Below are 16,935 nucleotides of genomic sequence, written 5' to 3'. Positions count from 1 at the left end.
CTCGCGAGAGGGGCGACGAGAAACAAGTGACCAAGAAACTGACCAACTGGGTATAACATTCCATTCACGTGAATACTTCATATAAAAGTGGGAGATCACGAGGATCTCGTGTTGCTTTTCCCTTTTCCCTTCTGCTTATGGCCGACATTAGGAGAGGACCTTGCTAGTCGTCCCTGCGAACTGAGGCCTAGTGAGAGACTGAATCCAGCTCCGATTGGCTGCAGAGTCTAATCCAGGACTTCAGGTGCCAGCTCTGCAGTTGCTGAGACTTTCAAGATTGGTTTTGTATATTTTGTATTATTTTCTCTATTCTTATTAGTAGCATTAGTAAAACATCTTTAATTTTTTCCAACTCTCTTCACTCTGTGCTTCTTTTCCTTCCAATCGCCTCTCCTTAGTGAAACAGGGGGGGAGAGGGAGGGAGAAGTGTGGGGGGAGAGGGGGTTAACAATACATCTGCCAGGGTTTTATTGTCACCCCGCAATCTTAACCCTCGACAGCCCTAAACTTTAATCTAACCCTTACCCTAATCCTAATTATATTTCCTATCCCTAACTCTAATCCCAACCCCTAAATCTCACCCCAATTCCAACTCCTACACCTAAACTACTCCTAACTGTGTCCACTAATGCTACTCCCGCAACCCTAAGGCTAACCCTAAATTCTACCCAATTCTCTTCACCCTAATGGAACTCTAATGCAAACCCCTAACTCTAACTCCAACTCTAAACCTAATGCTTAGCCCTCTTACTGTAATCACAAATCTAAGCCTAAACCTAAAACCAAACTCTACCCCTAACCCAAACCCAAAAGCCCTAACCTTAATTCTAACCCTAATCCTAATCAAACCCTGACCCTACCCCTAACTCTAACCCTAAACCTGACTCTAAATATAACCCTAACTTTAGCCCTACCACTTCCACTGACACTACTCTCGAACTCCAACACTAATCAAATCCTACCCCTAATAATTAAACACCTAACCCAAACCCCAATGCAAACACATACCCGAACCCCAAACCCTACCTCTCAGACTAATCCCTAGCTCCTAACTCTAGCACTAACCATAACTCCTAACCCTAAAGCCTAACTCTAACACATAACCCTAATCCTAAACCTCATCTAACTCAAACACAGGAATTCAAACCCTAACTCTGACCCCTTGCCCTACGTTTAACCCTATTTCTAACCCTAAATGTAACCCTTCCCCTAACCCTAGCTCAAACCCCTAACCCTAAAATCTAACCCAACCCCCTAATTCCTAAACCTAACCCTAACTGGAACTCCTAACACTTACCTTTACCCTAAATCTAACCCTAGACCTTAACCCTACCACGTAACCCTAACCTAAACCTCATATAACACAAACACAAACTCCTAACCCTAAACGCTATACTCTAACCTCCTGCCCAAACTTTAACTCCAGCTCTAAGACTAACTCTAACCCAAAACCTGACCCATAACCCTCACTCAAAATCCAAATCCCAAACACTAAGCCTAACCATGCTCCATAAGCCTATCCCAAACTCTAACCCTAACTCTATCCCCTAACCCAAAACCTTATCTAACACTAACCCTCAACCTTATCTAAAACCTAACCCTCATCTAAATGCTAAACCTAAACCAAATTCTAACCCTAAATCTCAATCTAACCCTAATTTAACCCTTAAATTAAGCCCTAATTTTTACCCTAACTCTAACCTTTCCTGTAAATCCTAAACCTAAGTATAAACCTGATACCTAATGCTAACTCTAGCCCTAACCAAAGCCCTAACACCAAACCCTAACAATAACCCTAATCTAACCCTAAGCCTAACTATAACCACAACCCTAAATCCTAACTGCTTACTATAACCCTGTCCTTAGCTCTACTTCTAACTCTAACCACAAAAACAAAGCCCTAACACTTATTCTAAACCTAACTCCTAAACCTTAACCCCAACCCTAGCCTGCAAGCCTCATTCTAAACCTCAGACTTACTTCAACAATAACCACTACACCTTAACACTAACACAAATCCAATCCCTAAAACTAAAATTAATTCTTTTCCCTAAGGCTAAGTCTAACCCTGCCTCTAATTAGAACTCGAAAACTAACCACTAACCCTAACCGCAAACCCTAATCCTAACTATAACCCTAACCCCTAAACCTACCTGTAATCTAAACCTAACCTGAAACCTTACCTAATGCTAACTCTAACTCTACACCCAAACCCCTAACCCATATCTAAGCCTCACCATACACCTTATTTCAACCTAACAATACTACTAATCCCTAACTGGTAACTCTAATCCTGACCCTGTGCTTTACCCAAAGCCCTATCCCTACATCTGACGAAACACTAGCCCCCTCTGATGCTAATACAAACCTAATCCTAACTCTAACCTGTAGCACTAATCTCAACCTAACATATCCTCTAACCCTAGCCCCTAACCCTAACACTGAAACCTAACCCTAAACACTAATCCTAACTCTAAACCCAACTAATACACACTAGCCAAGAAACCATAACCAGCAAATGATAACCCTAAGCAAAACTCTGATCCTGGTCCTAACCACTAACCCCAGCTCTACCCCAAATTCCAAACCTTAATCTAACTCTTAACCCTAACCACTATTCCAAGCACTACCAGACCCCTAATCCTAACACCAAACCCAAAATCTAACCGTTTCCCTTATCCACAAACCATACCACTAACTACAATGCCAGTTCTTCATCCCTAACCCTACCATAATCCTAACCACTAACTCTAAACCTAAACCATAAACCTACCTCTAACCAAAACCCATCCTTAACTCTGTCCCTAGCCCTAACCCTAACTACTTACCATAATACTCTTCAATAACCCCAAGTCTAACCCTAGCACCTAACAGCAAACTGTAACTCTAATCCTAACCGCTAAACCTAACTTTAACCCTATCACTAACTCAAACCCTAAACACTAAACCTAAACCCAAGCCTTCATTCTAACCCTTACCCACAATCTGTAACCCTAATGCTAAACATAATTCTAACCCTGAGCAGCCCTCTTCTGTCTCCTCCATTCTCCTCTTTTTCTTCCTCTTGAGGGGGCAGATGGGCTCTGTGGCCAGACAGGTCCTGGGGACTGACACTTGCACCACGGGGCTGATCTTTCGGAGCTGACAGCTGGGTGCCTCCCTGACACCGCTGGGACCCTTGCCTGCCACCTCCTACCCCGCAGGGGACACTGAGCCCTCCTGTGAGATCCTTCCTCTTCTTCCTCGGGGGCTGGAGACTTGATCCTTGTCCTTCACAGCCAGAGCACAGGGGCTGCTGTCTGCTCCACGGTGCTGCTTACACTGACACTTTCTGGAGGAACCAGGGGTGACCTGGCTGGGCTCCTTCTCGCTGCTGCAGGAGGAAGGTGGTGCGAAGGGTGGGCAGTGGAACAGGTGGTCACGGGGAGGCTGGGAGCCAAAGGGCTGAGCTGAGGATGAAGCTGAAGGTCGGCTTTTCATGATTTGGCCAACGGAGAGCAGATGAGGACAGCCTGCAGAACAGGAAAAGAGGCTGACGTGATCTGAAGGCCAGGTCAGGAGGAGGAGCCCCCCTCTTCCTCCACACTCCACAGTGCACAAGCACAACACCCAACTGCTGCCATCTTAGCCAATCCAAGAGAACAGGAGAGGTGGCTGCTGAAACCACTCCCCCGGGCCACCTGCCATGTCAGACAGTTGCCTCGTGGACTACTGGCCTTGCTGCCATGCAGGAGCCTGGGAGCCACTGGCACCACTTACCTCGACTTGCCAACAGGCCAAGGAGTTGGGGTGGGTGGTGTCCATGGGGTAGGTGTGGTTGGCAAATTGTGGATGAGGTGGTGTGCAATGGTCACTTCTGCTCGCCTTCCACAGGATGCTGCGCTGCAGTTATTGACATGAAAAAAAATAAACAACAAACTTGGTGATCTAAAGAAAAGAGGTTTCCATGAGCCAAGAGAAGAAAATAAGATTAGCCCAGAGAAAAAGGAAGGGTAAAGACACAGAAGGGGAGAGGAAAGTGGGGGATGGTCAACCAATTAGAAGAGTTTTCTGTTAGAAGCAGAAACAAAAAAAGGAAGGAAGGAAGTTTAAACAACAGAAACCCCACCGTGCTGTCCTGAGCCCTGGTTGCACAGCGGCGCCCAGAGGGCCGGTCCCAGCCCCTGCCTGGGGAGGAGGAGACTCTGCAGCCTCCAGCTGGGGAGTCACCTGCTCCCATTGCCCCAGGGAACAGGACACTCAGAGAAGATTGGTGAGGCCACCCCGCTCCAGGGACTGGCACAGCCGCCCCTCTGTCCTGAGCAAGAAGACAGGAGGCGTTTCTCCAGCCTTAATCAGGGATGGGAACAACAGCGGGGACCTGGGCCTGTACCCCAAACCAGAGCAACTGCTGCAGCCCTGGGGCTGAGGGGCTCTCCCTGTCTGCCTCCAGCTTAGCAAGACACCCAGCATCCGGTCTACACTCTCCCCAACACAATCTCCAGCTCAGAAGACACAAGGCACCTGTCGAAGACTGCAGGCAGAAGCTCAGGCTCACTTTTTGGCAGAAAGCACCAGCTTCATGGCTGGTGCTGGTGACGACATGGTGATGTTCAGCTCCAGAGCAGCACTGGCCAACAGGGACGATTTCAATTTTGCTAATTTGGAGTCTTTGGGTGCAGCCATCTTGGTGCTGGAGGTAGTAGGGAGGTCCATGCCACAGCCTGATTCCTGAGATGTGCAGAAGCTGCTGGTTCCACCCTGGGCCTTCTGGGACGCTTTGGACAGATCCCCGCTGTGCCGTGCACTGGGCTGGCAGCACCGCTGCTGCAGGAGTCCCTCTCCAGGGTCTGAGCATTCTCCCCACAACCCCTGGGCTCCTGGCTGGGGATGGGCTCCAGCAGCAGCTTGGGTGAGGTGGGTGGCTGCTTGCTCTCCCAGGAGCTCTGCCAGGACAGCTCTGCTTTGGCCCCACTTGTATTGCTGGTGTTGCAGGAGCTCTGAACTGTTCTGGGCACAGGAGGCATCTGCAATAGGGCGAGCAGCTTTTTGGGCCTCCAGGCTGAATCACTGTGTCAAGGACACAGGGTGATACTGCAATCCCATCCCCTCCAAGCTTAAACAGCAACTCTTAACTGAGCAGGATCCTTCCTGCAAGCCATCCTCCCTCACACCTGTCCGTTGGGTGCAGTGCCTGCCTCCCTGCCAAGCTGCAGCCCACCTGCCCTCGCAGAGCAGGCAGAGGGGCAGCAGCTCCCTGCAGCTCTGGCCCAGAACAGCCTTCAGGACTCACCTGGCCTGTCACTGGTGAAGACCTGGGTCTGTTGGTCTCAGCTTTTTTCACCTGATCAGAGACACTGGCCCCAAGAGATAAAACAGAGCATGAGCACAGGGCCACAGACTGCACCAAATTACTGAGCCTGACCCCAGCCAGGCACTGGCCAGCATGCCATGAGGGACGGCTGTACTGTCCCTAAGCCCATGGAGCCTCACTGGAGGAGTCGTGGCTCACGCTCAGGCAACAGGCTCTGCTCTGCCAGACAGAGGCAGCACAACAACAGAAGCTGCTTCCCTCTTGCCTGCACCCTGCCTGACACTGGCAGTTAAGCAGCCTGGAAAGCAGTAACGGTGCAGCTGCAGGAACATCCCCTGTGAGAGCAGAGCTCCCCCCACCCACACCCTGCCCCACTACCTGATCTCCAGCACCAGGTCCAGGAAAGGGTCAGAGGTCTCCCAGATGCTCTGGCACACTGAGAACTTCACTGCAAAAGCAAGAGCAGTAAGCACACCCTGGCACAACACCTGCACCCAGCACCACCCCAGCACAGCACAGGCAGCTGCCGTGATCCCCCTCTCCAGCTTTGGGCTCTGGGATGTCGGCACCAGGATTCACAGCGTGCAATTCCACTGTGTGCTGGGACAGCAAGTGCTGGTACATTACTGCCAACATGGGTTCCTCAGCTGGTGGCAAAGAGCTGGGGGCCCCCAGCCCACAGCTTTTTTCATCACTACAACACACGCCACAACCCACAGGAACCACAAGACTGACCAGCTGCACCTCTGGATAAGTTACACACACTCAGCAGTTTTCCCAAAAGATTTTTACTGCAAGGCTCTCAGGGAAACCGCTGCCCTGAGAGTCACAGGCCCAGGTCCTGGCAGCCAGCGCTCAACAGGGACCACAGGGATCTGCCAAGGCCTTGGTGAACCAGCATGGTGGCCTGGGTGTGGTGATCCAACCTGGAGACAGCAGCACCAGAGCTCACACTGCCCCTCCGCAATGGCCACCCCTGTCACCCACCGCTGTGTCCTCAGGATCCAAACCCATCCCAGCGGCAGCTCCTCTCCCTTCCCGTCAGGAGCAGCTTGCCAACATTTATCCAGCACTTGCAGTGGCCACTAACCAGGCCTGGAGCTGTCAGGAGAAAGGACTCCCTGGAGCTCACCCAGCTCTAAACTCAGCCCCAACCTGCTGCTGGCTCGGCAGCCGGCACTGCGAGCAGCGCAGAGATGGAGCAGTTGGCAAAGAGCTTTGCAAGGCAGAGCCCTCTGGGGCACAGCACTGAGGCGGACCCACTTCCCCTCTGCGTGACCAAGCGTCAGCCAAGAAAGCAGCAAGCTAAATTTCACAGGAACAGAAAATTAACATGTAAACACTCATTTGATCCAAGGTCGTACCTGTGGGATCGCCCCGAGGCTCACGGACAGACTCAAGTCAAGAAGTCAAGTAGCCGCTGCCTACAGGGACGGCTGGAATCAAGGGGAAAGGAAAAGAGTTTTCATTTCACGTTGTGATCTACCTTGTCCTCAGTGACCCGCAGTGCCTGGACGGGGGTCAGGCAACAACATGGGACCCAGACGCATGCTGAAATGGCCAAAGCTGCAGAGGGGCTGCAGACCCCTTGGCTGGGACCTGGCAGCTTCCAAACTACTGTGACCAGGCCACATGCAACACCCCTCAAGGACCAGATGGACAAACGTGGGGGCTCTCAGGGCCTTCTGACCAGGACACCTCTCACACACACAAAAGAAAACCCACACTAAGGTGGCAGCAAGGAGCACCAGGGCAAAAACATGACCATCCATGTTTCTTCTAGCAAAGAGCCTGCTGGCTACTGCAAGGCTCAACTATTGCAAGAAAATGTTAACAAATAATAAACCAAATATTAACAAATGCAAACGGTCAGTGACCAATGAAGACTGAACACCTACCCCTGGGATTGCCCCCAGGCTCAGGAACAGGATTACACCAAGAGGCTTGATCACCATGGACTGCAGGAACCAAACAGGGAGTCAAACACAGGGGAGGAGCTTCCATGGCATGTTGTGATCTCCTTCTTCCTCAGTCACCTGCAGTGACGGGAGGGGGTGAGGTAAGGACACAGGACACACACAAAGGTGTACGTTCCCACAGCTAGAAATGGAACATACGTGACCTTTTTGCTGAGACCTAGCAGGTTTGCAGGCAAACAGTATTTATGACTTGTCTGTGTAACACCACCAAGGACCAAAAAGCTTTTGAAAAGCCTCTGAGATGATCTTGGGTACAATCACACGTGAATAACCTATTAAAACGTGAGTGTTTATTCCTTCAAGCAGACAGACAGTGACAACGTACCTCTGGGACAGCCCAAGGCTCATAACCAGGATCCAGCTGAGAAGCTCCATCAACTCTGCCAGTGCCATGGCCTGGAGTCAAGCACAGACCAGAGAGGTTTCCAGGCTCACAGAGCAATACTCCTGCATTTCGGGTAAAAGAGGACATAAAGAAGAGAGAAACAATGCCCATCTATTGCAGAGAAATAGACCTACTTAGGGAGAAAACTGGAGAAATGACTAAATATTCCAAATATATGGGGCTAAATTGGCCAATACAGGCAAAAGATTCTGAGTATTTGGGCAAAAAGTGGCCAAAAGAGGCAAAAACATCCACATTTGGGAGCAAAACTGTTGGCAAAGGTGAAAACATCCCATAGTTGGGAACACGGCGCCTCCATTAGGGGAAAAAATGGGCAAAAGCACCTGAGTATATCGGGTAAAAAGAGCCAGAAAAAACAAAGCACCACTAGATTTGGATCAAAACTGGCCAAAAACGGGTATAACATCCCCAGATTTGGGGTGAAATTGGACCACAAAGTCAAAGTATGCCCAGATTTGGGTAAAAAACAGCCAAAAGTGGCCCAAACACCCCCAGATTTGGGTAGAAACTGGACTGCAAAGCCAAAGAACTCCCAGATCTAGGCAGAAACGACCCCAAAGGGCACAAATGTGCCCAGATTTAGCTCAAAGCTGGCCCAAAGGGCCAAAGCAATCCCAGCTTTGATTTGAAACAGGCCCAAAGGCTCAAAGCGTGCCCTGGGATGGGGCAGTGTGGCACGAGGCTGGGGGCAGCGAGGGCCCACAGGGACTCAGTGCTGGTTTCTGCCCCTGGGCCACCACTCCCAGCCCCTGCTTGCCCAGAACTTGCCCCTGAAGCAGCCGCAGCCCCTCTCCCCTCCCTGCGGGGCGTCTGCCCCCTGCCCACACCCTGGTGCTGCCTGGCTCGCCCTGCCCGGCCCAGCCCGGCTGCTCTCCCGGCCCCAGCCCCAGCCCTGGCCCCACTGCTGCCCTGCTGAGCTGCTCGGGGCTGGGTGCTGCCCCTGCCCGCCCACCTGCTCCCTGCGCTCGGCTGGAGCAGCCTGGGCGTCCCGGGCTGGCAGGGGCACCAGGAGGAGGAGGAGGGTGAGGACCATGGCCCCCACGCTCGCACCATGATGCTGCTGCTGCTGCTGCCAAGACACAGCACAGCACGTCACCGTGGGGCTGTGACCTCATGGTCACATTGCAGTCACCACATCTGCACACTACTGCATGGCCTTGTTCTACACCAGCATGGAAGGAACACAAGTGGAGAAGGGTGCACCTATTTGGGAGGCAGCGCTGCCTATGGGAGTGCACAGGCTCTCACTTCTTGCTTCCCAGAAATCAATCAATCAATCAATCAATCCCAAAAGCACCAACTTCAAGGGTGTTGTAACTATTTTTGTCAGGCAGCTCTCTAGGAAGAAACCAGCTTTACCTGCGGGTTTTACCACAGCTTCAATGCCTTTAAAGCCACCACTTCTTACCTCTGCTGCTCCAACACAGCCTCACAGCCCAGCAAAATCATAGTGCAGGCAGAAACCTTCACCATACAGAGAGGGAGAGTCAGGAATACGTTACTCTCAAAAAACAGACACTGTCAACCACTCTTGCTCTCGCTTACCAAATTCAGACAGTGTAAGAAAACAACAAGGAAGCGAGATTCTTATTTTATGGAGCCCATAATATCGACCATTCAACATCAAGTCCAACCAGAGTCTGAACCTCCGAATAAGAAATATCATTTTAAAATTTCCAGGAAAATGACGGGCTTTGAAGTGGCAAGACCATCAAATGTTCATAAAAGCACTGCCATGCAAGTCCACATCCCTGATCACAGACCACCCGCCCTGGTACCTAAGGCAGTGATGTTCTCAGCTGATTCGCAGCCACTGACATCTGGAAAACAGCACAAACTCTCATGTCCTTCAGTGCCAAACATGTAGTTTGGAACTGAAACAGGCAAGAAATCCACCTACAGCCAGTCTGGTTTCATTCGAGGACACCAGGACAAGTTGAGTTCACATTCACCAGGAGTCACAGCAGCTCCCACCCGTCGCTGCAGACCCCAACAGCGCTCCTGTGCAGGGTCCTGAGGAGCAGTAAGCACAGAACAAGAAACCTCCCTTCCAAAGAAGGCCCACAGCTGCCCTTCCAACAAGCTGCACAAGCAGCAGCTGAGAACAACCTCTGCTGTAGCTGCACCTGGCTCTGCTGTCTGCAGGAGACCAGCTCCTAAATGATCCCCAGCCCTACAGACACAGATCTTCCCCAGGGCAGGGATGAGCAAACACCAGAGTGCAGGGACACCTGGTCATTCAGTTCAAGCTGCTGGGGAGAAGGACAGAGGACTAGAGAGAGACAAATCAGACAAGAGAGAAGACAGAGGATCTGAGAGAGAAAGAAACACACAAGGGAAAGGATGGAGAGATGGAGAGATCAAGGCAAAAAGGGACAAGGAGCTGTGAAGAAACAGGGAGGAAGAAACAGCAGGGCTGATGAGCAGGACAGAGGGATGGGGAGGGGGGAGGAGGAGAAGCAGGAAGGGGCTAGAGAAAGACAGGGAGGGGGATGTACAGATGGAGAGACAAAAAGAAAGTCTGAGAAATAAAACAAAGTTCAGATCCAAATGAAGACACTGGAAAGGGGAAACATGCAGCAATGAGCTGGAGGAAGAGGAAAAGAGGGCTGAGGAGCAGGAAAGAGGAAGAGAAGAAAAAGAAAAGGCAGAGCCAGCTGGACAGGGGTGATATAGTGAGAAAGGATGGGACTGGGAACAGGCAAGGAAGACAGAAAGACAAACAGGACAGAAAGACATCAAGAAGGAAAAGGGGCAGTAATCTGGACAGAGATGGAGAAAGAAGAACAGGGAAAGGGAAGACAGGCAGAAAGACAGAAAGGGAGCAGGAGAGAGAAAGAACAATAAGGGTTGGGGGCAGAGCAGAGATTGGGGAAAAAATCCTGGGGTGGGCAGCAAGACGGAGAGGGAGTAAAAAAGAAGAGGGGCAGGAATAGGTGCAGGGAGCAGGACAGAGGGATACAGAGAGAAATGATGGGGCAGGGAGCAGGACAGAGCAACAGAGCAGAATGACGACAAAGAGAAACCAGGGATGATGAAAACCACAGAGGGGAGGAGACAGAGAGGGAGATACGAGAAACCCTGCACAGAGATGGAGAAGGGTGGGGGAAACGGTGAGGAAGCAGCAGAGGGACAGAGAGAGAAGAGATGAAGAGGAAGAAGGACACAGCAGGAAAGAGGAGGGAGCAGGGAGGGACTGGAGCACAAAACAGGATGAAATGACCCCAAGGGCCCAGGACTCACCACAGTTCCTGCTCTCTGCACTGCCAGGCAAGCTGTGGAGTTCAGGCACTTCTGTCTGTCTGTCTTTTCCTCCCCTCCTAGTCTGCAGCTCCAGTCGCTCGCCCATCCTGCACCTAAGAGAACACATCGGTGTTCTACAGCTCTTACACCACGAGGCTTCCCAGACACACACCACACACACACACTCTACGGCCGTGCTGTAATTTTCCTCACTGACACAGACCCTGCGGTGCAGGTTCGTGATCTGCTCTGCTGAGGCTGCTCACAGGGACTCTTCCTCACCCAGAGGGGCAGCTGTCTCCTGTGCAGCTGCAGCAGCAGCTGTGGGGATCTCCTGCACTTCACCCTCCAGCTGCTTCTCCTTCTCCTGCTCTCTCCAGCTCCAGCCCCAGCAGCTCCTCTCCAGCAAGTGCCCCCTGCCCCCTCCCCCGCCCAGGAGAACAAGGCCAGAGCAGCCCACGCACACCTGAGCCAGAGGCAGCAACAACATCCCCAGTGCCCCAGACGGAGGAAAAAGGGCCCCAGGGCTGGGCCGGGCGCTGCTCAGCCTCGGGGCAGCTCCACGGGCGCCATGGCAAAACTCACCCTGGCCGCCTGCAGAGCAACCGCCTGCTCAGCCTGGGCTGCGCCACCATTGGTCGGGAGAGCTGTCAGTCTCCTCCCCTGAGCTGATCCTGCAGCTGATTGGCTGTCTGGGCTGTGACTCTAACCTGGTTTGGGGCTCACCCTGCCCTGAGGTGATGCTCTCTCTGATTGGCTGCCTGAGGGGTCATTCCCTCCACAGTGTCCGCCTTCCCTGAGGCAAGGTTTCCTCTGCTTGGCTGGCTGGGTGTTCCCACTGCCCCCCCCACCAAGTGATTGGCCAGACCCTTGTCAATCATCCATGTGCTGCACTCCCACCAGGAGTGATTGGTGCAGCCAGCACAGCCCGCCCCGAACGCTGCCCAGTTTGTTCCACTGTCGCCAACTGTCCTGCAGCTCGCAAAGCTTGATTGGCTGCTTACATTTCAATCACATGAGTTACCCCGCCTCCTCCAATGTGATTGGCTGCGTTTCATCCACTGACTGGCCCCGGACTTCCGGGCGGTTGTTGCCAGGCAGCGAGCTCCACCTGAGAATGAACTGTGGGCCCTGAGCAAAGGCCGTGGGTGATGAAAGACACGTGGGGACCCTGAACACGAGGATTTGGCCCCAGGAAGGAGGCTCTGGGCACTCAGAAGGACGGGCAGATGCTACAGGTGGCGCTTTGGGCCCTGAACACGAGGGGACCCTCTTGGCTCCCACCCGAGCTGGGTTTGGTGCCCGTGACCCCACGGTCCAGCTGTCTGCTGTGCTTTCTGACCGCATGGGCGCTCTTGTCCTGCCCAACTTCTGCTGCAAATCCTGCTGCAGGAAACAATCACCTTGCCAATAGAACAGGCCCGGGCAGCATCTCTCAGCAAAGCGTATTTTATAAACCATTTTGCAAGACCAGGTGTTCTACCCAAAGACAGGCACGGGGAGTAGGACAAAAAGCCCCCGCTAACATGGCTGTCTCAGGCTGGTGTCCAGAAGGAAAGCTGCGTGCCCGCTGCGCTGTCACCCCCGTGTCCGTGTGCTCCACTCTGCACGAGAGGACAGCAGCAAAGAGGAGCGGGGATTCAGCCCTTCTGCCCCCTGCCAGGAGAACGGTGCCAGGGAGAGGCCCAGGAGCAGATCCCCGCACTGGGGCAACGATCTCCGCAGCTGGGTTGTGGAGACCGCGGACTACGAACACTCAGATGGGAGGAGGGGGAGAACCAGTCCCCTGAGCTGTGACCCCACTCACAGGGACGAGGCAGCTCCAAGACCCTCCAATGGCAGCTCCCAGTCTGCACCAGCACCTCCACTGTCCTCCAGCAGCAGCTCCCAGTCTGCACCAGCACCTCCACTGTCCTCCAGCAGCAGCTCCCAGTCTGCTCCTGCCCCCAGAGCTGCTCAGGGGCAAACCCGGCCAAGGATGAGACATCGGAGCAGATCGCCACGGCGGGACTATGATCTCTGCAGCCAGTTTCTGGAGATCACAGACCAGCATCGCTCAGCAAGGAGGACGAGGAGCTGGAGAACCAGTCCTCCACGGTCTGACCGAGCCCTAAGGGATGATGCAGCTCCAGGGCCCTCCAGCCACAGCTCCCGGTGTCGTTCTGCACCCAAAGCTGCTCGGGAGCAGACCCAGCTGAGGCAGAGGGAGCGGAGCAGATCCCCGCGGCGCCGCTATGATCTCCACACGCAGTTGTGGAGATCACGGACTGTGACCCCTCAGCACAGAGGAGGAGGAGGAGCAGGAAGGCTTCAGTGCCCTGGAGATGCAGATGAGGAAAACAGTGGGTGGTGACGGGGACAGATTGCAGCCTGGACGAGGGAGGACACAGCATCTGACGCCTGTGGTGCTGGAGAGGAGGAAGAGGAGGAGGAAGAGTCCAGGAGGCAGCAAAGCTGCCCCAGCAGGGACCAAGCTGCCCCAGGGCACCAGCAGCCAGTGCTGCCTCTGGCAGGAAGAGCTCAGAGAGCCCTTCCAGAGCCACGGGCAGCTCTGCCGGCCGGCCCGCCTGCCCACAGGCCCCGGGAGGAAGAGCTGCAACCTGCGGCCACGGCTGGGATCGCTGCTCAGAAACACTCACTGGGCACCAGCGGGCAGAACAGCCAAAGCCACGATTAAAAACAAACTCTTGTTGGCCTCGTGTGTCTCATTTGTGGGGTGTTTGCTTCTCGGTGGGTTTTGAGGCAATTGGAGAAATGCCCATTCTGAGAAGTCTCTGTGGTGGGTTTTGGGAGCTGTGTGTTGTGTGTGCCCATCTTGCCGTCTCTTCTGTTTCAATGTGGAGTTGTAAGGAGCCATTGAAAGGGGGAATGTTGTTTTTGGAACGGATCTATACTAACACGACCATCCAGACGGTCAAAGACATAATACTAACATAATAATATATAAAGGACCTTGGACAGATTACTTTGAAGTACATTTCTCATAATTGTAAAAAGTTATAGCCCAGACTCGTCAGAATGGTATCTCGGGCTGGATAACCGACCCCTAGTGCATGGGATGTGTGAATATCCTTGGGCCTGGTCTGTGAATGAGTGGAAAAACAAGTGAGAGAAACATCACACGAGTTCAGTGTGTTTTTAATAACAATTAGTGGAAAAACACCTTTTGTAAACATCTTAGTCCAGGCCCGTACCTGTAAATCCTATACGTTGTCAATGGTGAATAAAGAAGGCAGCCTAGGCCTAGGTCAGGTCTCTGCTTGGCCAGGCTCTGCGCTCCTTCCTGAACAAGATCTCTGCATCTGCGTGAATTTCTGTCTGTGTATCACAGTATCACAGTATCCCAGTATGTTTGGGATTGGAAGGGACCTCAAAAGATCACCTAGTCCAATCCCCCTGCTGGAGCAGGAACGCCCAGGTGAGGTTACACAGGAAGGTGTCCGGGCGGGTTTTGAATGTCTCCAGAGAAGGAGACTCCACAACCTCCTGGGCAGCCTGGGCCAGGCTCTGCCACCCTCACTGAGAAGAAGTTTCTTCTCAAATTTAAGCGGAACCTCTTGTGTTCCAGCTTGATCCCACTACCCCTTGTCCTATCATTGCTGGCCACCGAGAAGAGCCTGGCTCCATCCTCATGGCACTCACCCTTTATATATTTATAAACATTGATAAGGTCCCCCCTTAGGCTCCTCTTCTCCAACCTAAAGAGCCCCAGCTCCCTCAGCCTTTCTTCATAAGGGAGGTGCTCCACTCCCTTAATCATCTTCATTGCCCTACGCTGGACCCTCTCCAGCAGTTCCCTGTCCTTCTGGAACTGAGGGGCTCACAACTGGACACAATATTCCAGATGTGCTCTCACCAGGGTGGAGTAAAGGGGAAGGAGGACCTCTCTCGATCTACTAACCACCCCCCTTCTAATACACCCCAGGATGCCATTGGCCTTCCTGGCCACAAGGGCTCAGTACTGGCTCATGGTCATCCTGTTGTCCACCAGGACCCCCAGGTCCCTTTCCCCTACACTGCTCTCTAATATGTAATTTCCCAACCTACACTGGAACCTGGGGTTGTTCCTGCCCAGATGCAGGACTCTACACTTGCCCTTGTTAAATTTCATCAGGTTATTCCCTGCCCAACTCTCCAGCCTGTCCAGGTCCCGCTGGATGGCAGCATAGCCTTCTGGCGTGTCAGCCACCCCTCCCAGCTTAGTGTCATCAGCAACCTTGCTGATAGTACACTCTATTCCCTCGTCTAAATCGTTAATGAATATATTGAATAATATTGGCCCCAGTACTGACCCCTGAGGCACTCCACTAGATACTGGCCTCCAACTAGACTCTGCACCATTGACTACCACTCTCTGGCTTCTCTCCTTAAGCCAGTTTGCAACCCACCTCACTAGTCTATTGTCTAGACCACACCTCCTCAACTTAGCTGTGAGGATGCTGTGGGAGACTGTGTCAAAGACTTTGCTGAAGTCAAAGTAGACCACATCCACCACTCTGCCATCATCCATCCACCTTGTTACATTCTCATAAAAGGCTATGAGTTTGGTCAAGCACGACTTACCCTTGGTGAAGTCATGCTGACTGCCCCTAATAACCCTCTTATCCTTGATATGCCTTGAGATGGCACCAAGGATAAGCTGTTCCACTACTTTCCCAGGGACAGAGGTGAGGCTGACTGGTCTATAATTACCCGGGTCCTCCTTCTTGCCCTTTTGGAAGACTGGAGTGACATTTGCATTCCTCCAATCATCGGGCACCTCCCCCGTTTCCCATGACTTGGCAAAGATGATGGAGAGCGGTCCAGCAATGACTTCAGCCAGCTCCCTCAGCACCCGCGGATGCATCCCATCTGGACCCATGGATTTATGGATGTCCAGACTATTTAATTGCTCCCTAACCCAGTCCTCATCGACTAAAGCAAACTCCTCCGTTGACCTGGCTTCATCCGGGGTCTCAGGGGTACAGGGCTCCCCAGGACAGCCTCTGGCAGAGTAGACAGAGACAAAGAAGGCATTCAGTAATTCTGCCTCCTCTGTATCTTCTGCCACCAGAGCACCCACCCCATCCATCAGTGGGCCTACATTGCCTCTGGTATTAGTTTTATCTGCTACGTATTTGAAAAAGTTCTTTTTGCTGTCCTTGACCCCTCTCGCCAGCTGTAATTCTAAGGAGGCCTTGGCTATCCTAGCTGCCTTTCTACATCCTCTAACAGCAGCCTTATATTCTTCCCCTCAGCCAGGGACCTGACTGGGGGAGCTGGAGCTGTCAGTGCTGCAGACAGAGCTGTGACACGGATGGAATGAACTGCCAGGCAGGGTGGCAGCAGTTAGTTCATCTGGTCTGCAAGGACAGCAGCCGCCAAGCACAGCAACAGTCCAGATCAAAACTCAGTCCAGACCTGTGAGGCAATTCAGGGGTCCCACAATGAGCTGTTAATACTGCAGGAAAAGTTAAACGAGAAACAAAGACACTGTGTGGCCACTGATGAATTTAATAAGGGAAGGCAGCGATATTCTCTGTGTCTCTTGTCCTCCAGCAGGTAAATAATGGAAAGTGGCTCAGTGATCTCCTCGCCAGTTCCCTCAGAACCCTTGGGTGTATCCCATCTGGCCCCACAGACTTGTGGGTTTCCAAGTGGTGTAGCAGGTTGCCAACCATTTCCCCTTGGATCATTGGGGCTTCACTCTGCTCCCCATGTCTGTCTTCTGCTTCAAGGGCTGGGTACCTGGAGCACAACTGTTCTGACTGTTAAAGACTGAGGTGAAGAAGGCATTTAGTACCTCAGGCTTTCCACCTTTTTCACCCCACACCACCTGGATTCCTCCTTTTGTGCTCTGCCCGCTCCAACAGTTTGTCACTTGGTTATACGGTCAGTTTATCCTCAAGCCACTGAGAGCTTCTGTAAGCGGTGAGACAGCACACAAAGCCCATGTCCTCTGCTGCCCACCCTTGGAGTTCCCTAGAAATCTCTACAAACCCACTACAGGAGCAGCTTCACTGCTGTTCAGATCA

At 52.5% G+C, this 16,935-nt stretch overlaps 2 long non-coding RNA genes across 10 annotated transcripts in view; both read right to left on the bottom strand.

Moving 5' to 3' along the window:
* Positions 1-16,935, bottom strand: part of LOC135576030 (uncharacterized) — a 549,349-nt gene that overhangs the window by 436,988 nt on the left and 95,426 nt on the right. The gene's annotated exons all lie outside the window — the stretch shown is intronic.
* On the bottom strand, positions 5,672-11,039 carry LOC135576012 (uncharacterized). The gene is made up of 5 exons (XR_010467542.1): positions 10,922-11,039; positions 7,598-7,719; positions 7,192-7,329; positions 6,658-6,729; positions 5,672-5,741 (listed from the first exon to the last, which is right to left on the bottom strand). It is a non-coding gene; the product is annotated as an uncharacterized LOC135576012 (long non-coding RNA).

The sequence above is a fragment of the Columba livia genome, chromosome 22, assembly GCF_036013475.1.
Source record: "Columba livia isolate bColLiv1 breed racing homer chromosome 22, bColLiv1.pat.W.v2, whole genome shotgun sequence".
NCBI lineage: Eukaryota > Metazoa > Chordata > Aves > Columbiformes > Columbidae > Columba > Columba livia.
The sequence above is the reverse complement of the archived record's forward strand: the minus strand, read 5'-3'. Positions and strand labels throughout refer to the sequence as shown.